Source organism: Dromiciops gliroides, chromosome 1, assembly GCF_019393635.1.
Source record: "Dromiciops gliroides isolate mDroGli1 chromosome 1, mDroGli1.pri, whole genome shotgun sequence".
Classification (NCBI taxonomy): Eukaryota; Metazoa; Chordata; class Mammalia; order Microbiotheria; family Microbiotheriidae; genus Dromiciops; species Dromiciops gliroides.
In genome coordinates, this window is record NC_057861.1 from 85,902,158 (window position 1) to 85,917,827 (window position 15,670).

Genomic DNA, 15,670 nt, shown 5'->3' on the forward strand with positions numbered 1-15,670 from the left:
TAGAATCTACTCCTGCCTCATCCCTTCCTCTTAGAATGTCTAGGCTGCTTCCCCACCTTCTACATGAAGTCTTCCTGATTTCCCCAACAGGTAGTACCTCCTGCCCACCAAAAATACTTCTTATTCACATACATGTATGGGTGGAAGGGAAACTTCCTGAGAGCTGGGATTATTTTGTTTTTGTCTTTGTATACACAGTGCCCGAGTTGGCTCTTAATGAGTAATTTTTATTTGTCTAGAGCATCTCATAGGTCCTTTCCAGATCTAAATTTATGGTCTTTTCAATGTAAAGTAAAATGTTTATTCCTTGAATCTTCTTTAATATAGATACACTTAGTTGACTCAGTTGTTGAGTCCTTTTAAATCCCCTTATGTAAAGACAACTTGAAGATTAATTGAATTTATTTTATTTAGGATATCTTTGTGCCTTTTTTTTTTTCATTTCAGACAAGGGATTCTTAAGTTGTGGTATGTGAGCTTTTAAAATTTAATAACTACATTTCATTGTGGCTCACTTTGTAATCATTTTTTAAATTTTAGGCTAAATTTCATTTAAAAAAAAAAACATTATTCTGAGATGGTTTCATAGACCATTAGACTTCCAGAAGGGTCCAGGACACAGAAAAATGTTAAGAACTTGTGTTTTAAACCCTACAGTTATGGGACTCCAAAAAATTAATAATAGTTTTCTTAGGGATGATGCATTAGTCAGAACTCTGAACACATTTAATGCCACCAGGTATTTGTGTCTTCTAAACTTAGTAAAACAAGGAACTGTAAGATTTATTCATTGTGACTTAAAGAATCACGGCCTTCAGGGAGCACCTTCTAGATCATCTAGTTCCTCCGTCAACTTTGGTAAATAAACTTCCTTTTCAGGACCTCACTTTCTTCATATATAAAATGAGTGTTTTGACTTGCATGACTTGAAAATTTCTTTAGCTATAATTAGAGTCTGTTTCTGGAATTTGAAGTTCAAATAGGTGTGAGTTAGATGTATGGTTTTAGATGTGCGTACAGGCCCTTTCTGACTTTGGATTAAGACTTTTTTTTTTTTTTTTTACCAGTGAGTCCTTAAATCAATCAACAGAGCTTAGTTAGCGCAGGGATTTCTAAAACTTTGAAATCTAATTTGTCTTAATCTTATCCATGGATTTATGATTTAAAATCTCCCTGGGAGCTCCACTCATAAAACATCCATGGCTTCTTTTCATATATATTTCATGTCTGTCTTCATGCTATCCTGGAGAAACTTCCTTCTTGAAGCCCCACTGTCCTGGTTGCTGACTCACTTGACCACCATTTCTGGAGAAACCAACCGTGTTCAATCTACTCCTAGGCCAGTTAACTTTCCAAATTCCCTCTTGACCTCTTCCCTAGCCACCTTGTCCCTCCTTTCCTTACTTTGCTCCTCTTTATGTATTGATTGTCTTCATTAGAATTAACTTCCATGCTGGTAGGGACTATTCTCCACAACTGATTTACCCTTTCTTTAGTTCTTTTCACATTTCAAGTATTCCAGTGCAGCATTTCATTCTTTCAGACTGTTTATCCTCCACTCTTGCCCTATAATCAGCCCAACTCCTTTAACACTTTTACAGTATATCCTGTAGACCACTCTGTACCCAAAAGTCAGTGATTGAAATATACCACAAGGTGCTTGTGCCCATGATGTGTCTATCCATCACCTTTCTAGTCACCTGCAACTTCAAAAGATTTGCAGACTTACAGAATCACTGCAAATATGTTTCTATTAGATAGGATTTTCTTCTTGGGAGCTGCTCAGGCTTGTTCTGAATATATACAATTTCCAAATGCAGTCCAACTCAGTCTTGTCCTATCCAATTCATCATTATGTTGTACTTCTGCCAGCTATATACTCAGTGAATTGGACATTCAACTGCATATGACTGAACAATAGGAAATTTTTTTCTACTTAATTTTTATTATATTTTTTTAGGCCAGTCTCTTAAGTCATCATGGATCTCGTGGATACTTTATTAATTTTTATATTGTCATGGAATTTAAATAACTAAATGTATGTCAACATGTATATATTTTATATATGTTATGAAGACAGTGACAGTAAATCAACATTTATATTTATACTGATTTCTCTGTTGATGTTAAGAAAAACTATAATCACCATCATCATTGCTGGGTTGTGAATAGGAGACTGGCCTGAGATTTATGATACTGGGGCTTTAATCTGGGTCTGCCAGTTACTAACTGTGTGACTACGGGAAAGTGTCTCTGCCTTTTGTACCACAGTTTCTTTATCTTATTTTTAGTTACCAAAAAAATAAAGTTTATAAAGACAGGAATGGGGGAGGCATAGTTAGCGGTTGTTCTGAAAAAAAACCTGGGTGCTTCATAGTCTGCAATGCAATGTAGCAGCCGAGAACGGATTAAATTTGTTCTGTGACCCTACAGAATGAACCAGGAGCCGTGAGTTAAAGTTGCAAGGAGGCAGATTTACACTTGATATCAGGAAAGATTTCCTGAGGATTAGTACAAAGGTGGATGAGTTCTCCCTCCTTAGAGGTTGGGAAGAGGCTGTTTGACCACTTATTTGATATGTTGTAATAGGGATTCTTTTCACATATGATTTGAATTAGATGACCACCAAGATATTGTTCACTTCTCAAATTCTGTGATGCCTTTATAAGATGAAGGGTTTGGACCACACGATCTCCAGGTTCTCTTCTAACACTTTGTAACTTTATGCTCTACTCAAACAGGCTCATAATCTCTTTGATTTGGATATTCCCTCCAAATTCCATCAATACCTGCTCATCATGCTGTATGCCTTTCTCCATTTCTCCTGATATTAGGATCATACCATTGGGCTTATTTGTCATAACTCACCCTTGTTGCCCCACAGTGCCGCAGTAGATAAAACACCGACCCTGGATTCAGGAGGACCTGAGTTCAAATCCAGCCTCAGACACTTGATGCTTACTAGCTGTGTGACCCTGGGCAACTCACTTAACCCTCATTGCCCCACATAAAACAAAACCAAAAAAAACCCTCACCCTTGCCACCTGACCAACCCATCTTATTTTTTGGGTTGTATTTTTTCTAGTGACATTATTTTTTTCCCATTCTTTATTTGTTATATATTGCTTACTCTTACTATGTACCTCTCCATTGTCCTCTATATAACATTCTTTTTTTTTTTTTAAGTGAGGCAATTGGGGTTAAATGACTTGCCCAGGGTCACACAGCTAGTAAGTGTCAAGTGTCTGAGGCCGAATTTGAGCTCAGGTACTCCTGACTCCAGGGCTGGTGCTCTATCCACTGCGCCACCTAGCTTCCCCTTATAACATTCATTTTTAATTCTTTTGAGCCTTGCAGCCATACCACAATAGAAGAATATCACTTTTTAAAAAGAAGGACCATTGTTTCTAAGAAATATTTAGGAGTCATTAAACAAGCTTTTAAATTTCCTGAAGAAAGTATAGTCTACTGTCTTCAAGTTTAATTCTAGTATCAGTCCCTGTCCATTTGTACTAAATGTTCCCAATTATGGTGGGTGAAAAATGAAATGACAGAAAGCAAAGGTTCAAGCCTCAGAGTATATTGATTTATTTATAAGCAGTACATGACAATTGACTAATAAATTGAGACCAGGCCCTTTCCTTAGCTTAGGGCTGGACCCTAAAGCAGGGGGAGAATGACTTTTATACATTATAAGCAAATAAAACCAGTTAGTTAAAAGGAAACAATACAACAATAAACAGCATTAAGTAATCTGATTGGATGAAAGAATAGAGACTTTCCAAGTTGGAAAGGGGAGAGTGAATCAGTGCTATTCCTTGAATTTAAAAAAAGTTTTCCTACTCCCACAGGTATCTGCGAACAGTCAAAGGAACATGGAAACAATAACTGATTGATCAATACAGGGCCGATTTTCAGATAAGACCTGTAGGTTCCTTGAGATGTATTATTGTGGAGAAAACTCCTTGCAATCAATCTTTGGATCTGATTAGGTTTCTGGTCAATATAACCCACGTCCTTAGTTAAGAGTCTCCAGACAGGCAGAGATGGTCCAACTTCCCAGCCACACAAGGCCAGGCTCAAACAGTACAATAACATTTTCTCCCAATTCCCACACTTGAGTAAAGTTTCCTCACAAGACAGAATTTGGACAAGACCCCTAATTGAAATAAAAAGGATGCTGAGCTGGCTCCACAATTGAGTCACAAGATGGAGTCAGTGTGGTTCACTCCTTTCTCACAATTAATCACTCCCTCCTGTCTTAATCCCTTCACAATATACATGCATACATACTGTGAGTTCCCTCACGATATACATACTAATGAACCAATAGGTTCTCTAGTCAAATACGTGTTACATTCTCTTTTAAATGGTTACAGATCACTTCCATGAAGCTCTACATTATCCCCAGGGCTTGATGCAGCAGCACAATGTCATCTCCAAAGGAGAACATCTGAAGGACTTCGCCATCCATAGGGAATCCTTCAATTTGGACTCTGTTTTATCTCCATCTTTGGCAAGCATACAACTTCTTTTTTTTATGCCTTGCCTGATGTTTAGGATTAGAGAATCTTTAAATAAGGTCAGTCAGTCAGTCATTTTTAAGAGCTTTCTGCGTATCAGGTTCTATGCTAAGTCCTATGGGGATACAATGAAAAGTAAAAGGCTGTTCTTGCTCTCAAATAGTTCATGGTCTAATGGGAAGGATGACATGCAAATTACAACATTCAAACAAGCTGTATATAGGATAAATTGAAGATAATCAGAGAAAAGACACTAACATTATAGAAGAACAGAAAAAGATTCATATACTTGGTGAGATTTTCCCTGGGACTTAAAGGAAGCCAGGAGTTGGAAATGAGAAGAGAGCGCATTCTAGGGATGGGAGACAGCCATTGAAAAAGCCTGGAGTCAGGAAATGAAGTATGTTGTTTAACAACAAGGAGGGGGCAGCTAGGTGGCACAGTGGATAAAGCACCAGCCCTGGATTCAGGAGGACCTGAGTTCAAATCTGACCTCAGACACTTGACACTTACTAGGTGTGTGACCCTGGGTAAGTCACTTAACTCTCATCGCCCCACCAAAAAAGAAAGAAACAAACAAACAAGGAGGGGGCCAGGTCATGAAATTCTTTGAAAGCTAAGCAGAGGATTTTGTATTTGATCTTCGAGGTAATAGGGAACAGCTGGTCAGTATTTGTCAGTATTTTTGTGGTTACCTTTTTTTATATTAATAAAGTTTGAGTGGGTTTTTTTTTCATGTTTTTCTCTACTTTTGGCATATCCTCCTCCAGATAATTTGTGATTTAGTGTCCTTGCAGTTTCATCTTCCATATAGCATTGACCTTCTGTATGTATACTTGATCTAATTCAACTACATTTCTCACCTTTGTTCTCTGTGGTGCCCTTTTAACCTCCTCTCTTCACATATACAGGACTGTGAGTCCAAATGTGATGGCTCTGTTGGCCGTAATGATGAAAATAGTTCGTATCAAAATCTTTACAGATCTTTTACTTCTTCTGTTATTCCTCTTGCACTTTCATTCTTAAATAAATACATTTAGGATGAGTTGGCATAGTTGAATCTCTTGCCAATCTTCTGTCAGACTAGTTTAACTATCATATATATTTAACTGTTTACATGATTTATTTCTTCAATAGAATGCAAGCTTATTGAGGGCAGGGTTATTTTTGTTTTTACATCCTTGCAGCATAATATAGGCGCTTAATAAATGTTTGTTGGATTTGATGATAGTTGAGCCTTTTACCAGCCTGATTTTTTCCTTTGAACATTCTCCTATCTTAGTGTATCTCTTCTAAAATGTCATACCCAGAACTGAACATAATATTCTATATGTGGTTTTGCCATGGAATATGTTTTTAGTGCCCCCAAATCCCATGTTCTTAACAGCCTATAGATGCTTATTTTGTTCTAGGTCAAGTAGTAGGTGTAACAACAGTAAAGGCTTTAAAATCATTTGTGAACTAACACACTTTTGTTTTATCTCACTAGACTAGAACAGAATGGGAAGAAAAAACAGTTTTGTTAAGAATTATTTTTGCCTGGAACTCCTCTAGTACCAAACCAGATTCTCCTGTTCAGTTTGTTGCAAAGTGTGGTAAAATGGAAAGAACCCTGAATTTGGAGTCAGAGGACCTAGATTCAAATCCTACCTCTGTGACCTTTGTCCAATCACTTAACCTCTGGGCTTCAGTTTCTTTGTCTATCAGATGAAGAGTTTGGGCTACTTGACCTGGGCTCCTTTCTATCTGTTAAGTGTACATTACTATGACCCTATGACTTCTTCAGTTCTGCAGATTGGGGTGAATGGCCAAATCATCCCTAAAGTCCCTTCTCGTTCTAACATATATAATTTACTATACTCTGAAAGCACAAACTATATATTTGAATTTCTGTAGTTTACCTCAAAATTGATTAATACATTAAAAGCTGAAGTTGTAAGATATTGTAACATCTAAGAAATCATGTGTGTGTGAAAATTCCCAGAAGCTTATCACAAGGAGCACCAACAGACTAAGGACAAATAAGATGATATAAAAAGTTTTCCACCCTCCCCCCCACCCATGGCATAGTGCCTACTCTTCTGTCGTGACTCCAGTGCTAAAACTCAGTCTTCCCTGTATTCAAGACTGAAAGAGTTTCTTGTGTCTGGATTACATTCCAGTTATCATTTTGATAATTGTATGGGAAAAGTAGTTTCTGTCCAAGTTCTGATCTATGGATTGTTATTTGCAAAAATCATGTTCAATTTCTTAATTTTTTTAATAAAAGTATTTTATTATTTTCCAATAATGTTCAATTTATGAAGATTTCAGTGAATTGCTTTTAAACTCACTGTGGGCCTTGTATGTCTACAGCTATTTGAAATTTTTTGTGTAGATATCTTTTTAAATCTATATTTAGATATCCACTCTTATTTCAGAGTGAATAAGTAAATGAAAAGCATGCTATGTGCCAAGCAGTGTGCTCAACGCTGTGGATTCAGACAGCAAAACCTAGACAGCCTCTGCTCCCAAGGGGCTCACACTCTAATTGGAGGAAACAATGTGTAAACCAGAGTTCAGCTGCAGACCAGATGAAAAGCCTGCAATTAAGGCTTAGAAATCTTTAGGTCAAATAACAGTGAGTAGACATTCTACGGAGCCTGGGGGCAGGGCAAGTGGGAAGACCTAGAAGACTTCCACCTCACTGGAAGGAATAGAGTTGATGGCTGTTGTCTCCTCCAAGTCATTTGAGGAATCAAACAGCCCAGGTTATTTCTGGGCAGAAAGAGATCAGGAGAAAAGATGGAGGAGAGTTCCCAATGGAGAGGCACCTGGGCATGGTGCAGAGAGAGCTTGTCTTGGCATTCAAGGCCCACTTCTTAAACATTCTTATTTTGTGACTTTGGTCATTTCACTGATCCTCTTAGTGCCACCATTTTAACTCTCTAAGACCATAAATTATATAATATTGCTGACAGGTATTGGTGCAGGGGGTTCCCTCACTAGATGTTCCTCACATCAGTGAAATCACAAATCCAGACCAAAGAAAAGTTATCAATGTTATTTTTTTAAATATGTTCTTTATTATGTTATTTAAGTTACCTGCTAAGTACAGGCTAGATAAAATCCATAATGCTAGTTGCTTATTTTACAAAAGTAAAATAAGATGTTGTTGCCTTCAAGGAGTTTACAGTCTATTGTTACTGCCTGTTTTTAATCTCCAATGTTACTAAGTCCCTAGAGAGTACTAGGTGTTATTGTTCTCAGTCACACAATAATAACTTATTAAGTGCCTGAAATGGGCCAAGGAATTGTGCTAAATACTGGGAATGCAAAGAAAGTAAAAGATAGCCCTGTTTTCAAGCAGGTCATAGTCTAATAGAGACTACATGCAAAATACCATGTACAAATGAGTTGTATACAGGATAAATTGGAAATAATCAGCAAAGAGAAAGCACCAGAGTTAAGAAGGATCTCAAAACACTTCCTATAGAAGATGGAGTTTTAGACAGTATTTGAGGGAAGCTGGGAGATGGAGATGAAGAACATTCCAAGCAAGGGGGGCAGCCAGGAAAAATACCTGGAGTGGATGGGAAGTATTTTATTTGGAGAAAAGCAAGGAGGCTTTTGACTGGATCAAAGAGCACCTATAATAAAACTGGAAGGGTTGTGTCACGGGGGAGATAAGGGGTGGGAGTCCTTAGGTATTCCTCTTTAAAGAATTACACCTCTTGGGGCAGCTAGGTGGTACAGTAGATAGAGCACCGGCCCTGGAGTCAGGAGTACCTGAGTTCAAATCTGGCCTCAGACACTTGACACTTACTAGCTGTGTGGCCCTGGGCAAATCACTTAACCCCAATTGCCTCAAAAAAAAATTTTTTTTAATAAAAAAAAAAAAAAGAATTACACCTCTTGCACAAAATCCAATTAAAATAAGATGTTCTTTTCTTTGGGTGCTAGAGAGGTGACCAAGACAGAAGACTTCCCTCTTGGGGAGGAGTTGGCTCAGAGACAGACATCTTTTCTCCTCCCCCCAATGGGTTTATATTTATATTTATAGAGGGTGGATCGGGGTGACCACCCACCTGACAGTGGAGGGATGATGGTCCTGACTTGTAGAGTTCTCTCTCTCCCCTGGCACTTCTCAGGCAGTAGCCACACCTAATGGGCCTATCTCCCTCACTTCTTAGGTGTGTCCATCCTTTGACTTCTCAAGGAGAGTTACCCCAGACGCATATCAGGTTGTTGAGAGAGTGACTGCTGATGTTACACAGAGCTTTGAACTCCAAAGAGGATTTTTTGTTTGATCCTGGAGGTGATAAGGAGCCCCTGGTTTTCAGTTAGGCGATGACATGGTCAAACCCACACTTCAGGAAAATCACTTTGTTAGTTGAGTGGAGGGTGGCCCTGAGTGCAAAGAGATGCAGAGAGACCAACCAGAAGGCAGTTTAAGCAGTCCAAGTGTGAAGTGATGTGAGCCTCTATCAGATTGGTAGTAGTGTCAGAGGAGAGAAGGGGACATTTAGGAGAGATTATAAAAGTAGAATTGGCAGTTCTTGGCAACAAATTGGATATGGAAGGTAAGAAAGAGTGAAGAGTCAAGGATGACCAATATTTTGAACCTAGGTGACTGGGAAACTGGTGGTGCCCTTGACAGTATTTTTTATGAAATAAAGATAGGATAATGATGATAAATACTTCAACCACTCCTACTATATCACCAGCATAATAAAACAAGCTTTTATAATAGTCCCAGCTATTTCAAATTAAGAGAGAATATCATAAAATGGAAAGAGCTGAGGACTGTTAACTGTGTTCAAGTCCCAGGTCTGCTACTTGTTCTTTTGTGCTCTTGATTAAGTGACATATGCAGCAGTTGTTCAAACTAGTCCTGAAGTCAGGAAGACCTGAGACACTTACTACCTATGGACCTTGGGCAAGTCGATTAATGTCCATTTCCTCAATTCCCACAGTTGCAAAATGGGAATAATAATAGGCCCTACCTCCCAGAGTTGTAAGAATTAAATCAAATCATATTTGTAAAGTGCTTTGCATAGTGCCTGGCACACAGTAACTATTACATAAATTCTAGCTACTGTTATATTGTTATCATTAATTACAACATTTTGAGTGACATTTTAAAATTCTCTTGCCAGCCCCAATCCTCATTGTTTTTCTTAGCTGAGAACAGTTACTAGGCCTTTTTATTATCTTGGCAATAGGTGTTGTTCTTTTTAGAAAGATGATAAATAAAATTCTGATACATTTCTGGGAGAGATGAGGCATGTATTATTTCTCAAAGTTCATCCCTAGAGCTCTCACAGGATTTAGATAAAGTTAAATACCAAAGTGTGAAAGTCCATCTAAGCAGTGGCAAGTATGGAAGGATACTTTTTGAAAGGTCAATGAATATATTTTGCTTATGGTATTGTAATGAAAAGTTAAATTAATCCTTGTTGAGAAAGCTTTTTTGTAAATTAATGAATTGTAAATTAATGTAATACACTGAAAAACTAAGTTTTAAAAACTTTGGGAAACTGGATAACTATCTGAGTGCCACGTTTTAGGAAGAATATTGATACGTTAGAGAGTAAAAAAAGAGGAAGAAGTCAGGCAGTAAAGGTTGTCTTCTCTGAAAACAATTACTCTGTCTTAAATTGCTGATAATTTTATAAGTTGTTCGATTTTTAGTTAACTATTTGTGAGACTACATTATTATTCAGTGATGATTTTTTTAAATTAAATTTAAATTAACATTATGTTCATTTTGGAGAAGGTTCAGGAAAAAAAAAAGATGAAAAGAAAGTTCACTTTGATTTCCCAGATGAATGACTTACTTTAATGATAATGGAGGATGAATCAGAGAAGAGAATCTTAATTGTTCATTGGATCATAGATGTAACACTGGAAGGGACAATACAGGCTATCTAATCTGAAACCCTTCTTTTACACCTAAGGAAACTGAGGCCCACAGTAGTTAAGTGACTTGCCCAAGGTCACACAGGTACTAAGTGGCAGACTTCTGATTTAACCTAGGGGCCTCTATCCAATAATAATAACAGCATGCTACATAATTAAATGTTACTTAGTGCCATACTAAATAAACTACCTGGAGATACTTTATGAAGGTAGGCAAAATAGGAACAAAATTCATTTGCAGGTGCAAAAGGTTTAGCAACTCAAGGAAATAATGAAAAGAAATAGACATGGATGGAAAATAGCATTTCTAGACCTCAAATTCTATTATAATGCAGTAATCATCAAAAACTATTGGGTATGAGAGTGTGGTAGGATTAGTTAGATCAGAGCTAAAGAAAGTGAGCACGCTGAGATGTCCCGCAGCTCCAGTGCCGGCTTCAATCGTCACATTACCATCTTCTCTCCAGAGGGTCGCCTGTACCAAGTAGAATATACTTTTAAAGCTATTAACCAGGGTGGCCTTACATCAGTAGCTGTCTGAGGGAAAGACTGTGCAGTAATTGTTACACAGAAGAAAGTACCGGACAAGTTATTGGATTCAAGCACAGTGACTCATTTATTCAGAATAAATGAAAACACTGGCTATGTGATGACAGGAATGACAGCTGACAGCAGGTCCCAGGTGCAAAGAGCTTGCTATGAGGCTGCAAATTGGAAATACAAGTATGGCTATGAGATTCCTGTGGATTTGTTGTATAAAAGGATTGCAGATATTTCTCAGGTCTACACACACAATGCTGAAATGAGGCCCCTTGGCTGTTGTATGATATTGATTGGCATGGATGAAGAACAAGGCCCTCAAGTATACAATGCAATCCTGGAGGCTACTACTGTGGATTTAAGGCCACTGCAGCTGGAGTCAAACAAACTGAATCAACCAGTTTTCTTGAAAAGAAAGTGAAGAAAAAAATTGACTGGACATTTGAACAGACAGTAGAGACAGCAATAACATGCCTGTCCACTGTTCTATCCATTGATTTCAAACCTTCAGAGTTGTAAGTTGGAGTAGTTACAGTTGAAAACCCTAAATTCAGGATTCTCACAGAATCCGAGATTGATACACGCCTTGTAGCTCTAGCTGAGAGGGATTAACACTTTAATTAGTCTCTCTAATCAACTATGTGCTGACCAGGATATTTGGTAAAAACCAACATATTCATCAGTGGCTCTGGATTGAAAGAAGAACCATATTCCCAGTGAAGTGGACTTGGCTCTGTATAAATAAAACAGAGGTCTTAGGGGGAAAAAAAAACAACTATTGGGTACTCATTTTAAAAAATAGAAAATCAGGTCAGGATATCAGACTAGATTAAAAAATATCAAAAGACAAAAACAGTAACCCAGTGTTCAGTAAACCCAAGAGCATAAATTACTTGAGAAAAACCCATTTGTCAGTATCTTTGGGAAAACTAAAAAGCACTTTGGCAGAAATTAGTTTTAGACCAGCATCATTAACCATATGTTATAATAACCTAGAAATTGATGCATGACTTACATTTAAAAGGTCATACCATGAAAATAATAGAAGGGAGCCACATCAAGTACCTTTCACAAATTTGGCCAAGAGGAGGTATAGAGGAAATCAGAAACAGTAATAAATAATCTTGTTTACATAAAATTGAAAGGTTTTTGCATGAACAAAATAGTGCAATTAGGATAAAAAGAGAAACTTGATTGGGAATAGGATTTAGGATATCAGATTTCTCTGAGAAGGATCTAAAATTCGTAGAAAATTCACACGCATGTGTATGTTCACATGTATATGCATGTATAACTAGAAGCCATTCTCCAGTGGCTATGTGATTGGAGGATATAGACAAACAGTTCTGAGAAGAATTAACAGACATACAAAAGATTTCTCCAGATGACTAAAAGGAGAAATGCACATCAAAATGACACTGGAGTTTCTTTTACCTCATACCCAGAAAATTAGCAAAGAGCATAAAAGATGGAAATAGTCATTTTAGAGATTCTGTAGAAAGACAGGTACACTGTTAGTGAAGCTCTGAATTGATCCAAGCATTCTAGAAAGAAATTTAAAATTATATATCCTTTGAGTCAGAGATTTAGCAGCGGGACCTATATCCCCCAAAAGATCAATGACCCCCATAGTGGCACTTTTTATAGTGTCAAAGAACTAGGAACAAAGTAGGTGCCCATCAATTAGGAAATGGCTGACAAAGTGTGTTACGTGATAATTAACATAAAAATATATGTATGTGCATCACTTTTAGGTTAGTAAAGTGATATACCTATAGATTGCTAGATACATGCATGAATACATACATACATGGAGGCATTTATATGTGTGTGTGTGTATATATATATATATACATACTATATACACACATTTATTTATATATAATATCCCTACTCATAACAACTATGTGAAGTAAGTACTATCATCCCTGTTTAACAGGTGAGGAAACAGAAGCTGAGAGATTAAATGACTTCTCTTGAGTCAGACTAGTCAGTAACTGAATCAGGATTCAAACTCAGGTGTTCCTGACTCTAAATTTAGCATACTCTTCCCTGTATTCCTAAATTTCTGCAGTATCACTGTGCTGTAAGACAATATGAATGCAATAAATATGGAGAAAAATGGGAAAATGTCTCTGAACTCATTAAAATTAAGCAAACAGAACCAGGCAAACAACATATCCAATGAGTACAACAGTGTGAATAGGAAGAACTATAAAAGTAAAACAATTAAAACTGAATGTTCTTAAATGATAATGTTCAGTCTTGGCTCCAAATAAGAGATATGAGAAAGTACCTCCCCTGGTTCTCTGAAGAGAATGAAAAAGGAGGTGGAATACTTCCATGTCATTCATGTAAGACTTTTTTGATAGGTTGTTTAGTTTTGTTGGGAGTTTTTTCCTCTCTTTTAAACTTATGAAGGATAACTTTCTGCCTGGGGAAGAGGGGAGTAATTAACTGGGAAATATATGTGATTAAAAAAAAAAAGGTGATAAAATAAAAGTTTTTTAAAAGATTATCTTGACTATTCTGTAACTTTCCAGATAAGTAAATTGAAGCCCAGGACTTATGTCCTTTACTTAGTGTTACACAACAAAGTGATAGAGTTAGTATTCAAATGCTATAAATGTTTTCTCTAGAGTTCTTAAGCTCAAAGGATATTTAAAGATAGCTAGATCTGAGAATGACTGAGTCATCTGTGGCTACCCTGCTAAAAACCCTTGAAATATTCTTAAGACAGTGTTCTGCTTGAGCCAACTCGGTGAAATTAAGTATGATTTTTGAATTATCAAATATGTAGACAACTAGCTTTCTGTTCTCCTCAATTTAAGCAGTTCAGTGAACATGAGTTTTTTTATTAAAACTTTTTCATTGAAGAGTTCTGAGCCTTGTGTACCATCATAACTTTTAGAGCTTGAAAAACCTTAATCATCCAGCCCAACATCATAATTTTATTTTTAAACGTTTTATATCTTTTGTTTGCATATCACCCTTATTTCCAGACATATTCTCCTCTTCCTCTTTCCCATATTCAAGGAGCCACCCTTTATAATGAAGGGGAGAAAACGGGAGAAGCAATTCAACAAAACCAACCAATATATCAGAGCCTGACAGAATATACAATTTTGCAAACACATCATCCCCCATCTCTGGAAAGACAGGAGTGTGGTGCATTTCCTTGTCTCTCTCAGGGCCAAGTTTAGATATTATAAATGCACATTGTTTGATTTAAGGTTTGTTTTGGAGGTTTTTCCCTACTTACACTGTTTCCCAAATCCCTTGTTTTACAGATGAAGGAACTTAGTGATTGGTTTTATAGATAAGACTGTAGATTTAGAGTCCCTAAGGACCTCAGGAGAAAAAAAGTGGCTTTCCAAAGGTCACAAAGTAGCATTATGTCATAGTAAGTGCTCTGCCCTGTGAGGCTGACTTCAAATCTTAAACCAAGGTGCCTTTCCATAAGTATTGTAAATTTATTTCTTTAAAATGGCTCTTTTGATATCAACACTAATAGCAAAACTCTGATTAATCCTCTTGATGGTAACATGAGGACATAAAGAAATATTTTGTTAAGTAAAATATGTTAGAATCTATTTTCCCCAGTTTTTCACTTGAGCTACTATTTTCATGGGAAGCCCTTATCTAAGATTTCATCTAGAATAGAATAAAAGTTTTATATTCATATAAAAATAAAGATTGCAATGTAACTTTAAATTAAAAGACTAGAAGCTAGCTGGCCCACAGAATTAAACCACTTGCAAATTATTCTTATAATCTAGAAAATTAGATGTCATTTTAAAAAAAATCTCTTTAACAAAGTAAATGTGAAATGTTATTTTTGCACTGATATCTTTGCCGATCTTCACTTATTTTTAAAGCTGAAGCTATACAATCTAGTTTGAAGAAGTACTGTAGATCAGAGGTTTCTATAATGGGGTCCAGGGCACCCTGTCTGTCACTAATGGTCCATATTATCAGCGAAAGGATGGGAAGATAAATGGGATGAATAGACAGTGCTGGAGTTTGTCTCCAATACCTGCCTTTATCCCCACAATCCCCTACTAAGCCAGATTCCGCCTTGTGAACCAGACTTGGAGAAGTTATAACCTAATAGTTACCAGATACAGGAGTAGCTCAGGAAGTGCTTTTGGAAAAATTCCATCACCACCCCTCCCCCAGATTATCCATCCATACTCCAAGATCACTTTGTAGCAGATGCCCCTTGAAAGTTGGGCTTCCATTTTGTTTCTTCATCCTGTCTTCAGTTTTTCCTCTTTCCAATCTATTACTGCCAAAGTAATTTTCAAAAACTTATGTCAGACCATATTTCTCCTGTACTTAATAAATTCCATTGGCTCCCTATTGACTCTAATATCAAATATTAGTTCATCCCTTTTAATTTACATTTTGTCAATTTTGTGATTTATATAAGTACATGTATATAATTTACCGAAAAGTAAATGTACATATTTGGAGATACATGCTCAAATTTTTTTATTGATAGGAATTTCTCAATCAGGAGGCTAGAAACACTTAAGCTAGGCCAGAAAATGTAAACTACTCAACTAAATTAGAATACTAATTTAGGATTAAATAAATTACACGTAGAAGCAAAAATCATAACTCAGGATCATATAGCACTTGAAATGTTATACAATCACTTTGTTACCACAACCCTTTGAAGAAATTAATATAATTAAAATTAT

General features: G+C 36.7%; 1 protein-coding gene and 1 pseudogene across 18 annotated transcripts in view; both read left to right on the forward strand.

Moving 5' to 3' along the window:
- The window catches only part of PTK2 (protein tyrosine kinase 2), a 428,530-nt gene that overhangs the window by 279,670 nt on the left and 133,190 nt on the right, over window positions 1-15,670 (forward strand). The window lies entirely within an intron of this gene.
- LOC122736642 lies at window positions 10,837-11,640 on the forward strand (annotated as a pseudogene).